Genomic DNA, 20,145 nt, shown 5'->3' on the forward strand with positions numbered 1-20,145 from the left:
GTTTATAATGTAAACTAAAGAGCCTACAGTATCCTTATGGGAACCAACTTATTAATTAATGTCCTCTTTAATGCACATTTGTTTTTGGTCTATCTTTTGAGCTGCCCCGTTGTCGAGGACACATCCTGGGCTTTCTGGATATCTGGTGTGTTTGAGTGACCTCTTTTAGCTCCAAAAAGGAAGGAAATCACAAAAAACACTTTCCCTCCATTCTCAGGAGGAGACGTCTGAAGTTAGGCAAACTACTTTTAAGTCTCTTCGCTGTGTTTTAAGTTTGTTACATTCATATTTTCTGATACTGATCGTCGTTTTCCTGTTACTGAAACACATCTGGATCCCTTTCCAGAGTGTTACTGACACTGGGATGCAAACATGGATCGGATATGTGGACCAGTATAACTCAGAGTTCTTCTGCAGTCTCCTGTTTGGTTTAGCGTGTGGATAGTTGATGGCATCATCAGCGTACATCTGTGAAGTTGTAGCAGGTCGTTCGCTTTAATTCAGGTTGCTAACATACAGAGTAAATAGCACAGGACCAAATATGTCAGCATACTGGTCCATGTGTGAACGAGCTGCTGTGGAACTGTTCAGTTGGGGTCCATGAGGGGGCAGTAGACTCCCTCCTGGACCACCCGATGGTCTGAGGTTGTTTGTGCCGGTGTGTTTGGGGGAGTCTAAAACGTGGAGGTGGAAGGGAAATGAAAGCAGAAGAGCCATGTGCTGGTTGTTGTTGTTGTATGAGGTGTTGGATAAGGAGATCTGACCTTAAATCTGGATCATAAAATGGAAATAACAGGAAGTTTCATGGGATTAAAACCGAGCTGAGGTCGTTCAGCAACAGACAAAACACATGTGAGTGCAGGTTTGCTTTTCAGACTTCACTGTAATGAGATTACAGGAGCTCTGCAGTCTCTAAATATTGTTGCATGTTATTATTTCAGTCCGATTCTGGAGGTGAAAGACTAACAACAGTTATTGTATTTTTAAAATCAGCGATCCCTTTACTCCCAAACACACAATCGCTCGTGTAGGTTTAAATCTCGTTTTCAGGGGCCGACCTCGGCTGCGTTCAGTGACCCCAAGGAGCAATTGGATGTTGTTTACATCCTCGATTACATCTGTAAGGTCAGGATTAATCTACACGTTTCTGTTTTGTAGGAGCGGGCATGAAAAATAAAACGTCTCCTTCATTTATTCAAACACACCAAACTCTGTGCAAACAGTTCAGCTGTGACTCAAACAAACACACTGCAAGCATCTGTGAAAAGCATTCAGCTGCCAGTTTATTAGGCACACTATTCTGTGATACATTACACCTTTATTACAGTTATATGGTCAGTGTTCCTGATAGTGTCATACAAAGGGGTTGTATGACCTTTTGTGACACCAACACACTATGCTAATATTTTAAACTTGATGTACAAGACATAAAAATAATCAACTTTGTGGTCGTGGTAAGAAACCGTTTGAAAGTTGAGAGAAAGTTTAAGAAAGAAGAAGAAGACAGAGAAGATGTTGAACTGTCAAAAATACCTCAGAGTCGGGTTGCAAAGAAATCCAACATTTGGTTAACATTGTTTGTTTTTGGTGAAATTTAGCAGTGAAAAGGGGAATGTAGAAAGTTTTATGAGGTTATTGTTCTTGTATCGAGCTGTTTCTGTTATTTTGTCCATCCCGTTAATTCCTAAATAATAATAATAATTAATAATAATTGTCGTATAATTACATTTTAATTTTACTTCATCTGTAATACCCATAACAGCTGAACTTTATTTTAACAACTTAGCTGGAAAAGTGCAAACGATTGATATAAAAACCAGACGTTTTACTCCATACGTGACTGACAGTTTTAAACTGTGTTTGTTCTGCTGCATAATTACTACGTACATACAAAGTACAAATACTTTGCTGAAAGTACTTGAACACTTTTCTACATTAACAAAGTTCCAGACTTGTAATCAACTATTTTTACTTTTGAACGGTTCCTTACTGTATAGTTCAGAACAATTCAAAGCAAAACGTTTGTACGTTATCAAAATGAATTATTGTAAATGTAAACGAATAAAAATAATTTAAATACTTACAAATATTTTAAACTAAACTTTGATCACATGTATTTATGCTATATTATATGTTACTTGCACCGACCTGTTTTAATCTTAAATGTTGTGAAGTGGCCAAAAACATTATAATCATTCATGTTAAGGTAGGTTTGTGTGTGTGTGTGTGCGTTTTGTTGCACTACCACATGTTACAAATACAGAAAGGTTTAACGTCTCCCTCTGTCCTATTACGTGACAGATTTTGTACAATAATCTCAGATTTTAAGGGAAATTCTTCTTCATGTTCTTTGACATTTGAGTTTACTGTGCTGAGGAAAAATCCTCCCGTACATGTGAACACAGCCTCTGTGTCACAGTCAATGATGGCAATCAGTAACGGAGCAACACAGTTTTAAAGTACACTCACAGTGAGTGCATACAGTGCACATTTTGTGTATCAGTACTCGAAAGAACGTCTTAATGCAGCAGGCTAGTGAGAAAGAACCAAATGTTAAAGGCTGGTGTAGAGTACCGTACACGGTACATCCAGACTCAGACCAGTTCATAAAGTTTGGGGGCCATACTGGTGCCTATTGGCATCCGTCAGCATTGTCATGTAAGAAAGTGTTTGTGGGGATTTATCTATTTATTTTAGCAGGTTTCAGATTTGCATTTTTTTTACTGCTTGTAATGAAAACTCTCAGGAATATAAACTGAAACAACTTTATCATGTTTTAAGTTTAAGAAATAAATACACGTAAAAATGTTTTTCATTTAAATTGTTTGAAACTATTAATTTTTTTATGTTTTATTGTAGAAGTACTTTTAATATTTATACAGTATAAATAAATTATAGGTTTTATTTATTCACAAAATACCTCTTATTAAACTATAATTAGAGATGTCAGCTGTAAGATCATAATATTCAATTCAGTTTTTTTAAATATTGAGGCTCTTTATATTTTGAAGGTAGACCCTACAGTAATACATACAATAATATCATGCATGGAAGTGGACGGTAATTATTAAAAGCACAGTGTGTGTTCGTACTGGGCAGCTCCCAGTGTGGATGTGCAGCAGAGTGGAAACCAGCTCTGAGCTCTTCTCTGCAAACACAAGAACGCGAAGTCTGAAATACAACCAGACGGCAGCTTCTGTGCTCCAGGTTCCAGCAACGCTTGTTCTCTGCATCCAGAGGGCAGCGTGGGTCATTCAAGACGTGGACGGAGCAGGCTTTGGCCCATTTTAGGTACAAATACTTAGATTAATTAATAAATTATTAAATAAGAAATAAATGAGATGAGGAAGAACATGATGTTTTGAAAAAAAATCAGCATTTGTTAACCTTGAATATTTTGTGAGTGAAGTGTGGTGGGTTTAAAAAAAGCTGATAGAGCTGCGTTTGTTGATCCATCTGTCCAAAATTACACTTTACAATAAAATAAATTCTTTCTTTTAGTATTTTTTAAAATGTAATAGCAGAGCATACACTTTTATGTTTGTGAACAAAGGAATTCCCAATATTTGGGGATAGATTAGCGTTTCCTACCTGGGTGATTGAATGATGAGACAATAGATCACGCAAATAAGAAACGGTTCCCTCAAACTTGTATCTATACAAAACGGAGAACAGCACTGAAGGACAGGACCGTGTTCGTGCACGTGTTGTTAGTGGGAGGGCCGACGTGGCCGAAGCGAAGTTCATGTAAAGCATTCAGAGCATTGTGAGACTTAAGTAAGCCTGTGAAACCAGAATGATCTCTGGATCCAGTTTCATCTGAGATATTTTCACGGGAAAACTTAATTATTCCAGTTTTTCTCATTTTCTAAAACCAAAGCAGATTAGGACCTGGCTCACAGATAAACCGTGCAGGTCACAGACGGTGACGGTGTTTGTACTCTGTCATATCCTGTTTCCACTTTCCCCTAAACCAGCACTTTACTATGTTAGCTCTCAATTCAGCTCCGTATTACCTCGGAGTTTCAGTATGGATGTATCCAGAGTTCAGATAAACACTTCCCGTTCACACTCACAAGTCTTAACTTTCTGGAGCTGGTTGATCCCTAGGAAAGTTTCCCACAATGTAGATCCGGAGAGACGGGATGAAAGTAGTTTCCCAAAAGGGACACACCTGATCACTGTACACCTCAGCAAATATATAGTAATAATATAAATATATTAAAAAAGTGTGGGTGTTCAGATATAAAATGTGACAAATGGATTTCTGACATTTGCGTCTGTAGTTACCTTTGTGTTATTTTATTTTATATCTATAAATTAATTTTATTTGCATTTCTGCCTTTAATTCAGCGTCACACCTGTTATATTCTAATATAAACCAGCTGAAAATTGTTACTGTGTTAAATGTTAGAATTGTTTATATATAATTAATTTATATTAGAGTTCAAAATCTTTGAATTTTGTGTAATTTTGCCCACATTAACATTATTTTTAAAGTTTCTGTATTTGTAGTTTTGGTCATCTGTAGCCTCACAGCTGTTATATTTACCTTTGTTTATGATTGATTAAAGCAGTGGATAGATTTAAAATTTGAAATCTTTCTTGCCCCTGTCGACCAGCAAGCGTTTGAGAACCACGTAGACGTCGAGCAGAGCTCCTGACGTAATCTGGATTTCTTCTGCCCGACACGAAACTGCACAGCGTGACTGAAACCTGAACATTTTATTCATTTCATATCAGAAACAACTAAATAAATAAAGTTGCTGTAATCAGAAGCAAAACTCTTCACGGTGGTACCAGTGTCACCCGGCAGAGGGTCGCAGTGCGTCTCCCAGCTCATACTGGGCGAGGGGCGGGGCACATCCTAGGCTACATGTGATGATGTCACTGTGCCCGCCCACACCCTGTGATTGGCAGGTGCTCTACAGGAAGTGTGGATGGCTGAACAGTACTTTAATGTTGACATAACCTGACACGAGTTTATACAACAACACGGGGTCAAAAACACGATGAGACGTCGCGCTAAACGTGAGGCTTCAGCTCCCAACAGGAAGTTCCTCTTTTTAACGGCGGCTCGTCTGTCGTCTGTGTGTGGACACGACACTGTGAACACAACACTGTGAACACGACACTGTGAACACGACATCAGACATCGGTGAATAAATCAGTGCTCCTTTATGTTTGCGATATTTAAGTGTAAATGATGGACAATAAGTGCAATAGTGAAATTAACTTTCCTAAATTTAGTGAAAACGTGGTGCGGCTATTCGATGTTTTGGTAATAACTGTTAATAAGCAGGATTTGTGTGGTTGTGTTCACAGTGATCAACGTTCGGCCACATCTATGCATCATAAACCTGCTGCAGGTTATTATTTTTCCTTTAATCCTGCACAAACCAAGTGAAGTATTACTGCAGTAATAAACGAAAGGCTGTAATAATGCATGTAAGAATCAAAGTGATTGAAAAATCTCATTTTTCTCACACAAAAGTAAAGAAGCATCCAGAAAGAGTTCTTTGATAATGAAACCTCAATAAAACAACGATCGTCTGCTTCTATTACAGGTAACAAATATATGCTGTGTAAAATACACACATTATATCATTTCTTTATCCAACTTTTTTATCAACATTAAAACACACTGAGCTGCATAAAAACTCCAGAAGTGCTGATTTTATTTAAATGAGGTGTAACTGTATATTTTTAATTATTATTACCAGAGAAGTTTTTTTTACTCTATAATTATTTCTTAATAACTCGTCTGGATTGTTTTTAAAACTCACGTGACCTGGAAATATTTTACATATTTTGTGTTTTTTCTATTTTACCTCCAGAGATGAAACGCTTCATTAAAACACACAAATATATACATATATATACATATTAAATAATAAATTTATTTAATATCCTGTTCTATAAATTTTTATTTCAACTTTTTTTTAGTGTCTTTACCTTGTTCTGCTAAAATAAAATCCAACGCTCTGACATTAAAGTTAATTAATTTTAAATTTCTTACACTTTCCGTATTTCTTTTCCATCTTTGAAGTATTCACACACAAACACTCTGATGTCCTGACTTGGTTTGGAATCGAAGCCGTAACGGTTTAAAAGCAGAAATATGAAATCGCTGCACTCTTGACGGTAAATTCAAAGTGCGACATTTAAAACGATGGATTCAACCTGGAGCTCTCAGAGTTTTACATTCATGCTGTTCTTTAATTAAAACTAGGTTGATGTACGTTATTTCGAGACGTTTTGGACACCGACGATCACCAGGACGCTGCTCTGCAGTCGAGTAAATTCCGTGTAATTGTAGGAAAACGTTGAATAAAGTGAGAAGAGGAACGTAATCTCGACTCAAACGGGACGATTTTATCTCCACTTTCAGGATTTTTCAGCGTCGTGAAACTGCGACGGCGGCTCGCACGTTTTCTGTAGGTTTTTATATTTTATTGCATCAAGAAAGCCCAAACAGCCGTGATGTTAATTCCCTTTGAGAGGATCACACAGAGTTACTCCACCGTGAGAGGCTAAAACGAAGACTGTGAGTGGAAACGACTTCTTTTAACAAGACGACCACGACCCTGAACGCACCTCACAAAAGCTGGATCGGCTCGGGCTCGACGGCAGAAGGACCGGAGGAGGAAAAATGTTCTTTTTGCAGCAAAAACCAGGAGGCTCGAGCGTCGCCTCCCTCCTGCAGCTCTACAGTGGCACCAAAGCACTCCCGGCCAGCGCCGCCATTTTGTGTCCGCAAACCGTTTTCGGTTGCAGTTGATCTGTTTGGAAAACTTTTGCAGACTGGAAGGCAGCTCCTTGTTTTCACCGCCGCCTTCGCTTCCCTCCGTGTGCGAGCGGGCGACACCTGCACGAAAACAAACCCCGGAGTGCGTGGGAGTGTGTGTGTGTGTGAACCCCACACCCTCTCGCGCCATTAACCCCCGACAGCCTCGCTTTTCCCCCATCACACCCAGTGACCTCTGTGTTGACGCATCGGCCATCTTGTTCCATTACAATGTAGTGTAAATGTGTGTGTGTGTGTGCACTGTGGCGGGGCGTGCAGACGCTTCTTTCATTGTCTGGCTCGGTTCATTACCAGTCCGTTGGTGGTCATCACTTCACTGATCATTAACGGCTGTACAGCTGGACGCTGGCAGCGAGCCATAAGTCTGTGTGTGTGTGTGTGTGTGTGTGTGTGTGTGTGTGTGTGTGTGTGTGTGTGTGTGTGTGTGTGTGTGTGTGAGCATTAGGGCGTATTATGTGTTTAAAATGTTGAGTTCACACATTTGAATGTTTATCACTGCACAAATGGTAACAGCGAGCTCTTAAAGTTCAAGACAAGTTTGATCAAAGCTTTTCAACGTGGCTGAAATGTAACGCAGCAGCAACAACGCCTCGTCCCTCTGGCATCTACGGAGACGCAGCTTCGTGTGCACACCAGTCAGCATCTGGTTTTAGACACCTACACTTGGAACCGCTGTAGCAGTCCAGCCAGGCTGATCGCCGAGGCCTCAGTCTGTACCGCTTCCTCAAAGGTGCCGGCGTGGCTGATGGGTGTCTGCAGAGCCGTGTGTGCTGTGGCTCTGTGCTCGATGTCAAAGGTGACAGCGATCACTCCCGTTACGTGTGAATGAACAGGCTTGTTGCCGTTAACGGGTCGTTTTAACCCAAACCACAAATCTCCCCGATCTTTCACCGAGTCGTTTTTACAACATCAGCATGACCATCGAGTGGAAGGCGGAGCAAAAAAGAAAAAATGTGCAAACTCAGCAGAACCCTTACCTCTGGAAACAAAGTCCCTGCGACTCCTCCGACCTCCACGATGTCTCCCCGCAGCAGAGAGAAGTGCCTCCATCCATCCCTGCCCTGTGACGGAGGTGCAGAAGCATCAAAAGCACAGCTGGCACATCAGGAAGCAGCTCAAGTGCAAAGATGTTTTTCTTCTCTATTTGACTTTGCCTGATTTTATTATTACTTTTATTATTCATTCATTTTTCTACCGTGCATGCTTAGTCACCTGCGTCCGTCGTGGACGGTGGATGTAGCCACCGTGACTTCACCGACTAACGACTGTGACGCGTGCCGACAAATCGTGAGCGAATAATAGAAACCCTCCTTTCTGATGCTTGTAACGGACCGTGATCAGCATGGAGCCACACTGCTGCTCGCTCAGCTTCACGGCGCGGCTCATCAGCTTCATCACCAGCACACTTCTCTTCATCGTCCCCTCGCCCTCCAGGATTGTGTTAAAAAGCTCTGTGCGCGCTCTCCTCCGCAGCTGCCTTTAACACGACTGTTGCAAAACTGAAATGCAACTGTATTCATAGTAAACAAGTGTTGATATCTGAGCGTCTCCTACACCAGACGAGGTTCTCGTGCTTTTAACTCTTTAAATAAGAGACCGTAAAAACTCGTTGGGCCTTTCCGGCTCTGTTCACAGTCAGCTCGTCTTCAAGCTCAGCTTTTTAAAGCTCACGGCCTCACCGAACGCCGATTATCTCGTTGGTCACATTCTCTCAGCTGAAGTTTGGTCTGTTTTTGGCGTCTGATGCTTGTCTTTCGATCGTGGCTCAAGAGTTGGGAGTTCGCCTTGTAATCGGAAGGTTGCCGGTTCGAGCCCTGGCTTGGACAGTCTCGGTCGTTGTGTCCTTGGGCAAGACACTTCACCCGTTGCCTACTGGTGGTGGTCAGAGGGCCCGGTGGCGCCAGTGTCCGGCAGCCTCGCCTCTGTCAGTGCGCCCCAGGGTGGCTGTGGCTACAATGTAGCTGCCATCACCAGTGTTTGAATGTGTGTGTGAATATGTAAAGGGCTTTGGGGTCCTTAGGGACTAGAAAAGCGCTATATAAATACAGGCCATTTACCATTTACCATTCTCCTCCAAACATGGCTGAGATTTCGTTTTCTTTTCTTCCAGCAGAGCTGAAGGTTTTTGTTTTTTAGGAATCCTCCAGTTGGATCGTCTGAAGTTAACTTCCTCCTAACTTGGCAGTCGTTGTAAATTTTAGTTTACATGGGTGTCGCTTTATTCTAACACCTGGGAGAACTAAGTGTTTCAAACTGGTTCCCAGTTAGTTTTGAGGACATGAAAAAAGAACCTGGCCCCATAAACAGTTAAGAAGACAGGATTTAACGAGCGGATGACTGTCAACCCTGCGACCGTGCTCGCCGTGCTCACTTTAGCTGTATTATGTGTATTTGTGTTTATTTTTAGCCGTGTGGTTCACTGTTTCTGCCCCCAGGACTCATCTGCTGTGTCCCGGCCTGCAGTTTGGATAAGACATGCTGTGTGTCATCACGCCCACGTCTGTGTGCGTTTTTGTAGAATCTGAGACGCTGTAGTAAAAAAATGTGACTTCATGCACGTTTGTCTGCTTGACTGCATGTCTGCGTGTGTGTCTGCGTGTGTGTCTGCGTGTGTGTGTGTCTGCGTGTGTGTGTGTCTGCGTGTGTGTGTGTCTGCGTGTGTGTCTGCGTGTGTGTCTGCGTGTGTGTGTGTCTGCGTGTGTGTGTGTCTGCGTGTGTGTCTGCGTGTGTGTCTGTGTGTGTGTCTGTGTGTGTGTCTGCGTGTGTGTCTGCGTGTGTGTCTGCGTGTGTGTGTGTCTGCGTGTGTGTGTGTCTGCGTGTGTGTCTGCGTGTGTGTCTGCGTGTGTGTCTGTGTGTGTGTCTGCGTGTGTGTCTGCGTGTGTGTCTGTGTGTGTGTCTGCGTGTGTGTAAATGTTGCACATAAATGAGCAATTTTGTGTGTTTTCCTGAGGGCTGGGGTAGAGAACATCTGCAAGTTTCTGTGTGTTTTACAGTACAGCACACACACACACACACGTGTGTCACGGTCTGGCTGGGGCAGACCGTATGTGTTGCAGAGGAGGACTCAAACGCAGACCAAAACGTGGTGTGGATAACAAAACAAGCCGTTTATTGAGGTTAGCAACGAGGGTACAAAATAATAGGGCATCGGTGAAAACTAAACAATAACCTAAACTGGGAGAACTAATAACAAAACATGAAAAACCTTAACCATAGTGAACTGACATGGGTACCTGGAGATGAGACATGGATGAGCAGACGACCTGACAATGGCATGAAGAAAACAAAAGGCTTAAATACAGACATGAGGTGATCAGGGGAAGTGGCGACACATGGGGGAAAACAGCTGACAGACATAAACCTAATGACAGGACCAGGAGAGGAAAGCTAAATACAATAAACAAAGAACACATGACATTGTCAGAATAAAACAGGAAATACTAAAACATGACAACACAACTTAACAGACCTAATATGTGATGAATAAATACAAAACCCCAAAACATAGAAAACCCAGGAACAATAACTGCCTAAACTAAAGGCAGATAGGAAATAACACAAACTAAATCACATAACAAAATGAGACAAATACAAACATGAACTCAGAGCGCTGGGTCAGAGACCCAGCCTGTGACACTTGTGTGTCCATTATTGCAGTTTGACAGCACGCTCATATCTCCTGTTTAATTGATTGATTGGTTTTATTAAGCACATCAAAACACATTTATTGAAACCACATAACTGCAGTCTGATATTAGATCAGCGTTACAGCCTCGATCTCAGCAGCTGCTGCATGCTCTCCATCACCAACAGCCTGAGGCTCTCATATGCAGGGTGCATCCTGCACAGGTGTGCAGCAGGTCAAAACGATGAATATCTTATTTAAGTGCTGTTGTTTATGTCTAATATTCCTCGGGTGCTGAGCCCCGACAGGGGGCAACTTAGGCGTGGTGGGTCGCCGGGCTTACAGTATGCTGGCGGGAAACCCTCTGAGCTTAAACAGAACGTCAGGCCATCTGTCCCAAAGTTTAAGTTGTACTGTAAATGCAGAGGCCTCGTCTAAGCCATGGCTCACTATCATGGAAAACACAGACAGCAAACGTGAGCTGCAGACGGCCGTGCTGGCTGCTGAGCCGGGGCTGAAGCTGCTTTAAACGAACACATTTTATTAGTTTAGCATCAGGTCACAGTCAGCGTCATCTGCGGGTGTTCTGTCATGTGAGGAAAACGTCCAGCGTCACAGGAAGAAACAGCGTACTGTATATAAAAGATGGATGTAGCGTCTGCGGGTTCTGAAGTGCATGAAACCTGTATTCTGTCCAATGGCCAGCAGGAGGCGACTTCTCCAATTGTTCTTCACTCTCAATAAACCTGAAGCAATAATTCTGAGTAAAATGCAACTGAAATATATAAAATCCAAAGTTTATTGATTCACATAATGAATCATTCAGGAATGTGTTTGGTGTACGCTGAACGTGTGCAAGCCATTTCATTTGATGTGAACAGATTTGACATTTTAAATTGTGCTTAAAGAACTAAACACACAGAAAACTTGCAGTAATCACATTTCAGTCAACAGTTTTTTTGAGTGATTGGGAAATTATCCCGACGGATTTAAACTTCAGTAAAAACTTTTCTTGTTATTTTGTGCACTCGGTCAGTGCTGTCATGTCTTTTTTATTATTATAAAATGTGAATAAATGTAAGTTTAGGTTATGAACCTGAACTTCAGTAATCGAGCTCTACATTTAACTTTTCAGCTCAGTAGGTAGATCGCTCGCCCCGTAATCGGAAGGTCAGGGGTTCAAATCCACTGAACAGCTACCCTGAGGTACCCCTGAGCAAGGCACCGTCCCTAAGCACTGCTCCCTGCCTCACTGAGTGAGTGGGTTAAATGCAGAGAGTAGTTTCCCTACAGGGGATCAATGAAGTACACGAAAACAAAAAAGTATTTCAACATTATTGTTGACATATTAATTCTGTAAGTGCAGAATAAAAATAAACAACCAAAAATATTATTGCTGTAAAAGCAGCAACAATAAAAGCTCCGAGATACTCAGTGGTGTGTCTAGAAAAGTTTTGTTGGGGGGGCCAGGTGGGGGCACAGATTTGGAGAAGGGTGGCAGATAATGTTAAAAACAAATCTACCAACCGTTCATCATAATTCAGTAACCCTATAAACCTAATAACCGAATGTGCTTTTAACTCTTATTATAATGAGGTTTTAACCACTACAGTGCAAAGTTTTTAGATACTGCGTTGATAAAGTACAAGAGATACAATCAGTCAGTGTTTACTCAGCATTTAAGGACAGCAATATTTGCATAGTATTTTTACTGACATATACTGCACATATGTTTTGGGTGAAAACATTTTTGAATATTAAAATACGAACATTTTTAACATACAATTGGCAAATTAGCCAATGCCAATGCAAAACCAATGCCTATTAAAAAAAGAAGATAATCTTCTCACAAACTGGTGTTTGATTTTGAAACAGGAAAAAAGTGGGGAAACAAATGAAAAGACTAACATTTGAATAAAACCTGAAAGCAAGTAAATACTTTCTATGCTGCCTTATGGTAAACTTTGGTAATATTGATAAAGAACAACACTGGCTGATGATGAAATCCAGTCAGCTGGCATGGTGACACTGCCAGTATTAACCTGCAGGGCTGGACTGGGACAGAAAATTGGGCATTTTCACTACAGACCGGCCCACCAGGTATTAAAGCCATAAAGCCTTTGAATGAAAACAGACGCTGTGGTGACAGTGATGTACAGTCTTTTTGGTATATGTATGATTTCTATACATTTTACGTATAATTCGCAAGATTCAGATAATTATTTAATAAAAGCTAGATTTTTAAAATGACAAAAAGAAAGAAAGGTATGTCTTTCTGCCCTCCTCTCCCTGTTAATGCCCTACCTGCCCCCCTGGCATAACTTTGCTAGACCCGCCCCTGCACAGTTACCAGCTGTCAGCTGCTTAGAAAAGGATCCTGGTGTTATTTATCTCTCAGAAACAGTTCATAACTTCAACTCATCCATGTCACCTAAAAGGTAAACCTGTTTCTCCATCACCTGTTCAGCTCTGATGATTCAGTAAGGACATCTCCTGGTTTCATCTTCATGTTTCCCTCTCACCACATATCCAAACCGACATCATGACCAGCAGCTTTACAGCTGTGGCTCCAGCAAACATCAGCTGATACTAGAAATTAATATTAAATCAATTCTAACAACAGCTGATCAAGCTTAAACGTGCTGCTGCTGTTTACCGCGACATCCGCTGGTTTCCTCTTTCTGGCGCAAAGTGAGTGATAAACAAACAAGAGAGAAAAGCCGATCAGCTGATCATTGATCAGTTTCATGATTAAAGTAGCAACAGGAGAGGGAGGGGGGAGAATGAGAGGAGAAGAGGCAGCTGTGCAGCATAAAGACAGAATAACTCCAGCTTTGTGTCTTTTCCATTCTAGCTGAAGTTCGGGACAAACTGTGTTTCTTTTCAGCTCAACACCAAACGCGTAATATTTTCTCTGAATGCGGGATGATTTTGTTTTTTACAGGACGGTTGGCAACTTTACTAACTGACCTTATGAATAAAATAAAGTTCACTATCAGTAACATCACAGCACCCACCCAGCTGTATAGGAACTCCGTCATGCTAGCTCACACAGTACGAGTTATTGTAACTCAGCGGTCCCCAACCCCCGGGCCTCGGACCGGTACCGGTCCGTGAGTCGTTTGGTACCGGGCCGCGAGAGTTGAGGCTCAGGTGTGAAATGTTTAGTTTTCAGGGTTTTTATCGGTTTTCAGCGTTATTTTGTTATCGTTTTTATCGTTTACTCGGTTTTCCTGGGGCTTTTCACGTGTGTTATAATAAATTTTCTTTTTTTCGGTACCGGTACCAGTTTTATTTTGTTGTATTTATCCGCGACACCTTAAAGGCCGGTCCATGAAAATATTGTCGGGCATAAACCGGTCCGTGGCGCAAAAAAGGTTGGAGACTGCTGTTGTAACTGACTGTAAAAAGTCAGCACAACGAAAAGAAACTCCACCTAAACTTGGTTTATATCTGACCCAGACAGACTGCAGGTCAGAACTTCTTACCTGAAGTTCACCTGACGCTCGGACCGGCGGCCACCTCAGGTCTCTGCTCCTCCGCCCCCCATTTCCCTCATCCACCTGCTGGCCTCTGTGGAAGCTCCGCCATAGCCACCACCAAACAACTCAGTTATTTTTACACATCGGCAGCATCTGGCCAATCCACCACCTCTCATTGTTCATGCCGTTACAAAAAAAAAGTCATCAGCCCACCGGTATGCCCGATGGCCAGTCCAGCGATGTTAACCTGCAACCAAATCTGCAGCTCCATACAGCAATGTTATAACTTAGATTACATCTTATAACTCATAACTCTTATGCTAGCTCCCCCAGCAGTCTACTGTCTGAAATATTCGACGGTTGCAATAATTCTTTAAGTGTTATTTTTTCCTTGGGATTGTAATTTAAAGTTTACTAAACTCAACAAACTTAATATTACTTACCGGGACATTTATTCTCTCCTCATTTTCTTTCTCCGAAAAATTGTTTCCTGCAGTGCGTCTTTCTCCTTCCTTTGCTAACATGATGCTCATAGTGCCGAAGCCGGTGCTGCATTCACTTACACTTGGATATCTGAGCTTCACTGTGAAAACATAATCGTAGATTTGCTATTTGATTGAATTTTATTGTTTTAGCTTCGGGGTGGCACCTGGGGTGGCCAGTCTGGGGGGGGCACGGCCACCCCGCTGGACATGCCACTGGAGATACTAATGGCAAAGAATAATAGAGAAATTAAAGTCTTGTCATAAAATGTTCAAAACTGAAATTTTGATTTGTTTAATAAATATTAAATCTTCAAACTGAATAAACAAACGTAAAAAAGTAAAAAGATTCCAGAATTTTTTTTCTCAGAATCCAAACAATAAAAGAAATAAAGGAAACAAATACAGTTTCTATTCTTACAGAAACATGATAATAATAAAATCACGCCTCTCTGATCTGGGCACTCACAGACTTTCAGGGTCACGTTTATTCTTCTGCATTTTAATCTCCTCCGTATTATTTTAATATCTCAGTGTATTTCTGTGCCTTTGTTTTGATAAATGACTCAAACTAACCGTGTTTCCTCTCGTCTCTGTGCTGGGAAAAAAGACTTTGTTCCTGTTTAAACCTCAGACCTTATTTCCCCTGAAATCAATACAAACATTTAATTTTAGCTGCCCATTGGTGGGGGTGGGGGGTCAGGGTAAAAATCATTTGTGGGGATGTGATATGATTAGCGCTGACGTAATGAAGTGGGTGTCTGAGGTTGGGTGAATAATCAGACTAGCTGCTCTGGTTTCTGGAGGATTTATTGCAGGTCGGTTTGTCTGTGATCATGTGACAGCTCCTCCTTATGATTATAAGCAGCTGTGATTGGACGATGCTGTCCGTGTGTGTGAAACAGCAGGTGTGACTGTTGTGGTCTCTGTGAGCTTCAGTGTGTGTCCATGTTCTCTCTGTATGTGTGCTATAATCGTACGTGTGCCGTCCCATTGATTGAGCACTTCCTGTTCTCTGATTGTCATTGTTTCCAGATGCCTGATTATCAGTGAATGCCCCCCACCCACCCGCCCACCGACCCCACCAGGCCAAACACAGCAGCTGTACAGTGATACATGTGCAGCATGGATGGCTTCCTGTGTGACTTTATCAGCGTCGTTGCTTTGGCTTCACATTTGCAGCATCCATTCATGCACAGCTCTCTGAGCTCTGCACTCTGGAACATCGCTGCAGCTTCTATCTGTCCTTTTTCAGCTGTTCTGTTGCAGATTTGCTGCTGTGATTGGATCTTTGTCCTGTAGCTGTGGGACATATTTGACTCTACTTCGGTATACTGAGGAGTTCACGGTCCACTCCTCCCCGTGCTCACAGCTGGTCTGAGGAGTTGGTTTTGTGCATTAAGGACAAACGTCTCCTCTTTGGTCTCGTCTGTTCCAGCAGTTGTTCTTTGTTCAGATGCAGCTTTGCAAACCTAAGCTGTGCTGCTAGCCTTTCCAAACCTGCCATGACCTTTAACCTTCAACCTGCTAACTGAGGCCTGTAGAGTCTGCGGTGGAGCTTTTGGGTTTTTGCAGCTCCTCTGAGCAGCGCTCGGTGTGGCCTGGGGTCACTCCACTACTGGGAGGACTGGGAGCCGTCTTGATGATTCGACTGAATGTTTGTCACTGTTTGATGACGGGCTGCAGAACACTCTCCACACTGATGTCCTTTTGACATTGTGTGAACACAACTGCAACACCTCTGCTTTCACAGATGTGCTCACGCTCACTAATGAATTAATTAATTAGCGTATCTGATTAGCAGCACCTGAATGCAACGTGCCCTCTCCAGTTTTTCACACACTGTTTCTGCGGTTTTCCTCATCTTTTAAAGAGCTAACGACACAGGGTGAGGTTCTCTTTATTTAAGACCTGCAAAGGAGCAGATGGTTTTTAGTATGTCCTGAGAAAACTTGAGAATGGAAGGAGGAGGAGGGTATACTTTGTTGTCCACTAGTGTATATAAAAGGTGGCTGTAGTGACATCACCTGTTGGTGTGCAATAGTATTGCCGTTTTTTGTATGTGAGGGTGGAGAGCTGAGCTGCACAGAGCTCAGTAACATCCAAAAAAAATCCAAAAAAAATCCCAGAACAGACTTCTTGTGTGTGTGTGTGTGTGTGTGTGTGTGTGTGTGTGTGTGTGTGTGTGTGTGTGTGTGTGTGTGTGTGTGTGTGTGTGTGTGTAAGCTGCAACAGAAAATAAATGTGCAGATGTTGATTCTTACTATTTGTAGACAGATGAAACCGTCCTGTAGCTGTGGACTTCTGGACATTGTGTGGGCTTTTTCAGTGATGGTGTAGATGACAGACTCAACAAGAACTCAAACCAGCAACCTGCGTGTTACCAGTCAGGCAGCCAAACCTCTGGTCTTTATCACATGGCCTCACAGATCCAGCACTCCCACAAAGACAGATGAACACTCACACAGAGCTGAAAAATCAACACAACACTCCTGACATCTGTTAAATCCATTATTGACAATCGTCCATCTTTTAGAAGGAATCTGTCTCTCATGATGCCAGTTTGGACCAGATACTCTTCCTCTAATCCTGCTTCATCGTCCAGGACAAATATTTTACAAATATCTGCTGTACTTTTTAATCTTTCCCAGTTAAGAGTTCAAAGAGCAGATCTGAAGATCCCTGGATTCTCCTTACATCCTGTCAAAGCACACAGAGGTTTGGAGGCTGATTTTCAGCATTTTTTGACAAAAATGAGATTTTTGCTTTATCACTTTCTGCTGTGGCAACATAACGTGCTGCTCCTCGTTTTCCAGCCTGCTGTTGCTCTAACAAACGTTAGCAGTGAAAGAAAAGAACAGAAATATCACCTTTCACAATACATGGTAATAATCCTTTGGAAAACCGAGGGCGCCGACGACTTCTCAGAGCATCTTCGTGTTTCCGTTGCCATCGAGGTTTTCCCTGGCGGCGATGACATGTGTAAGCACATGTAGAAATGTCGGCCATATTGATCGTGAGCAGCCTTTAATCTGCGGCAGCTCTTTCCTCCATTACAGCTGATTAGTCGCCGCTTTAGCTTCCTGCCGCGTTGTGAAACCTGAGACGGCGGTTGTGGAAACACGAGTGTAATTACAGCCGGGAAAGACACAACAGGCCGGAGAGATGGCTGCGTGCTGTTTGAAAATGTTTGAATATGTTTATTGAACGCAGCCTGTAAAATCCTGACCAGTAAACCACAGTAAATCCCTGCAGGGCAGATGGTGGTGTAATTGCTCTCTACCGCACCCTGCCTGGTGGAGCGCCGGCTGGAAAACAAGGTCTCAGTCCGGCCTGGGAGAAATATCTCAAAGAGCGAATCAGCAGCACCGATACAATCAAACACATTTCACATCCTCACAGTTTCTTCTTTTGATCATTGTGACAATTTTTTCTGGTCTGAATTTGTGTTTTCATCACAGAAATACAGAAACGTGTTTTCCAGGTTCATGAAAACTGTGTTGAAGCTTCGCTGCATGAAGTTAACTGAGAGGCAAAAGTGAAAAGAAGAAATGAAACTTTTAAGAATGACAGCGAAACATAAAACAAACAGCTGAGTGAAGCCGTCGACCGAGGAAGAGCGCGGGGGGATTAAAGTAAACGTGCCCGTTAACCTGAAATCATCGATAACGATCACAGTGACTGTTCCCCAACTCCTCCTGGAGGTGCTGATCAGTCGGGATGAAGCTCACTCTGTTACTGGCCGTGGGACCAGGATCATCTACGTATATATGTATATATGTTATCTGTACTAATATCTATAGAGCCTTGGAAATTATACGTTTGCAGTATGTTTATGCTGTTGTTTGTAAATAAATTATTTGATAGAGAATCACTGCACTAAAAATAGTTTAAGTCCACAGAAATATGTTGTCATACATATCTTTAAATAAATCCTCATCGTCGGTGATGCTAACAGAGCCTGTAATCGATCACTTTGCCTCAGAGCCGGAGCTCGGCCTCGGGGCCGGTGTCCTGCAGGTTTCAGACGTGTCCGTGATCCATCACAGCTGATTTAAATGGATAAATGACCTCCTCAACATGTCTTGAAGCTCTCCAGGAGCCTGGGAATGAACTAACCATGTGATTCAGGTGTGCTGACCCAGGGTGAGATTTAAAACCTGCAGGACACCGGCCTTCGCACCCTGGAGCTCCACCACCCCTGTCTTTAACTATGAATATGTAGCTCGCAAAGAAGAAGAACAATAAATATGTTTTTATAACTTCGTTATTAAAGCGATATAATGAGCATAAAAGAATGACGTGGTAAATTAATATACACGTCTGTGTTTTCATTCATAAGAAGCAAATAAGCGCTGCATGCTGCTGGATTAATAATAACTTCTCAGGAGCAACAGGATAAATCTGACGTGGGAAATGTGACGGCTTTCTCATGAAAGTGTCTGCTAAAGGAAGTGAATGAGTTCATCTGCACAGAGCTTTAAAATCAGCTGACAATAAAGTATAATTTTACACTGACATTCAGAACGAGGCGAGATGGGAAAACTTCACATCCAACTTAAATGTTTTTAGTGGGTTTGTGGGGGCTAATCCTTTTTTTCAATCATTCAGATCACCCACAGTTGGGACGCTCCTGTATGCAGCAATAAGCCGGTCAGCGCTATGGATTACTTCTGATCGCAGCAGTTGTGCGGCTCTCCAAATGATAAAGAGACAGCTGATAAAGTCGAGAACACTTTGTGATGCAACTGTTCTGATTTCTTCTTTTTCTCTGGTGCTCCTTTGCTTGGTCAGTGAATCTGTTTGGATTTTCTTGTGTTTTCTTAGTCACTTTGTCTTTAGTCCTTTTTAGTTCTCTATTTTATTCTGTTTTGGTTTATTCTGTAAGTGTTTTCTTTGTCCCGTCCATTTGCCTCCACGTTAAGTTCATTCATCTCTGCTGTTCCTCGTGTAATTATTCTAACTTCATGTTCAGTCTTACTTCCCTCCTCTTGTCTCACTGTCTTGTTCAGCGGTGCCTCCTTACCCTTGTGTTTCCACTTCTCTGATCACCTTCATGTGTATAAATAGCCCTGTCCTTCCCCTCAGTCTTTGGGGTGCGTAGTGTCCTTGGTTTGTTCTCTGGTAGGTTTTGGCCGTCACCTTGCAGGCTTTGTATTGTGGATTTTTCTCAGCAACCTGAACACCGTGACATGAAAAGTAGATCTGAGTAAATTTGTCTTAATATGTGTTATTGGAAATCAGAATAAAGGGTAATAATCTGCTTACGGTAAAAACCCTTCAGCTCTGTCAGTGAGAACGTAACGTCTAAATATCCTAAGACTTTTTGCTCTTTTTTGGAGTTTAAACATCTTGTTATAAATGTTCATGATCTTTTCTGAAAACAGAAAAATCACAAAAGCCCTGTTTCTCCTTTGTGTTCCTAATGTTCTGGCCCATAATGTAATTAAAGTGATAGCTGAGGAAATTTAGAAATATTTATAAACATAAGAGCTAGCTTATCGAGAGGCTTACTCAGCATGTCACCATCCTCTGGACGTCAAATCTGATGCAGAATTTAAACTGTCTGAGAAACATCCGTCTTCACGGGCTCTAAAACAAAGGAGGAGAAATCTGAGACAATCAAATGATCTGCTGATGAACTCTTGGTAATTACCTCTCCAGCTGCTCTATTTACCTTACAGTCGTATGATGTGACCACGAGAAATCCCAAACAGACCTGCGAGTCTAAAGAGAAAGACTTAAATT

At 42.0% G+C, this 20,145-nt stretch overlaps 2 long non-coding RNA genes across 2 annotated transcripts in view; one reads left to right on the forward strand and one right to left on the reverse strand.

The window, feature by feature from the left end:
* The window catches only part of LOC113034873 (uncharacterized), a 41,443-nt gene that overhangs the window by 17,222 nt on the left and 4,076 nt on the right, over positions 1–20,145 (forward strand). The gene's annotated exons all lie outside the window — the stretch shown is intronic.
* LOC113034875 (uncharacterized) lies at positions 4,940–6,996 on the reverse strand. Its single transcript, XR_003274255.1, has 2 exons — positions 6,598–6,996; positions 4,940–5,106 (listed from the first exon to the last, which is right to left on the reverse strand). It is a non-coding gene; the product is annotated as an uncharacterized LOC113034875 (long non-coding RNA).

The sequence above is a fragment of the Astatotilapia calliptera genome, chromosome 13, assembly GCF_900246225.1.
Source record: "Astatotilapia calliptera chromosome 13, fAstCal1.2, whole genome shotgun sequence".
In the NCBI taxonomy this organism is placed as follows: Eukaryota; Metazoa; Chordata; class Actinopteri; order Cichliformes; family Cichlidae; genus Astatotilapia; species Astatotilapia calliptera.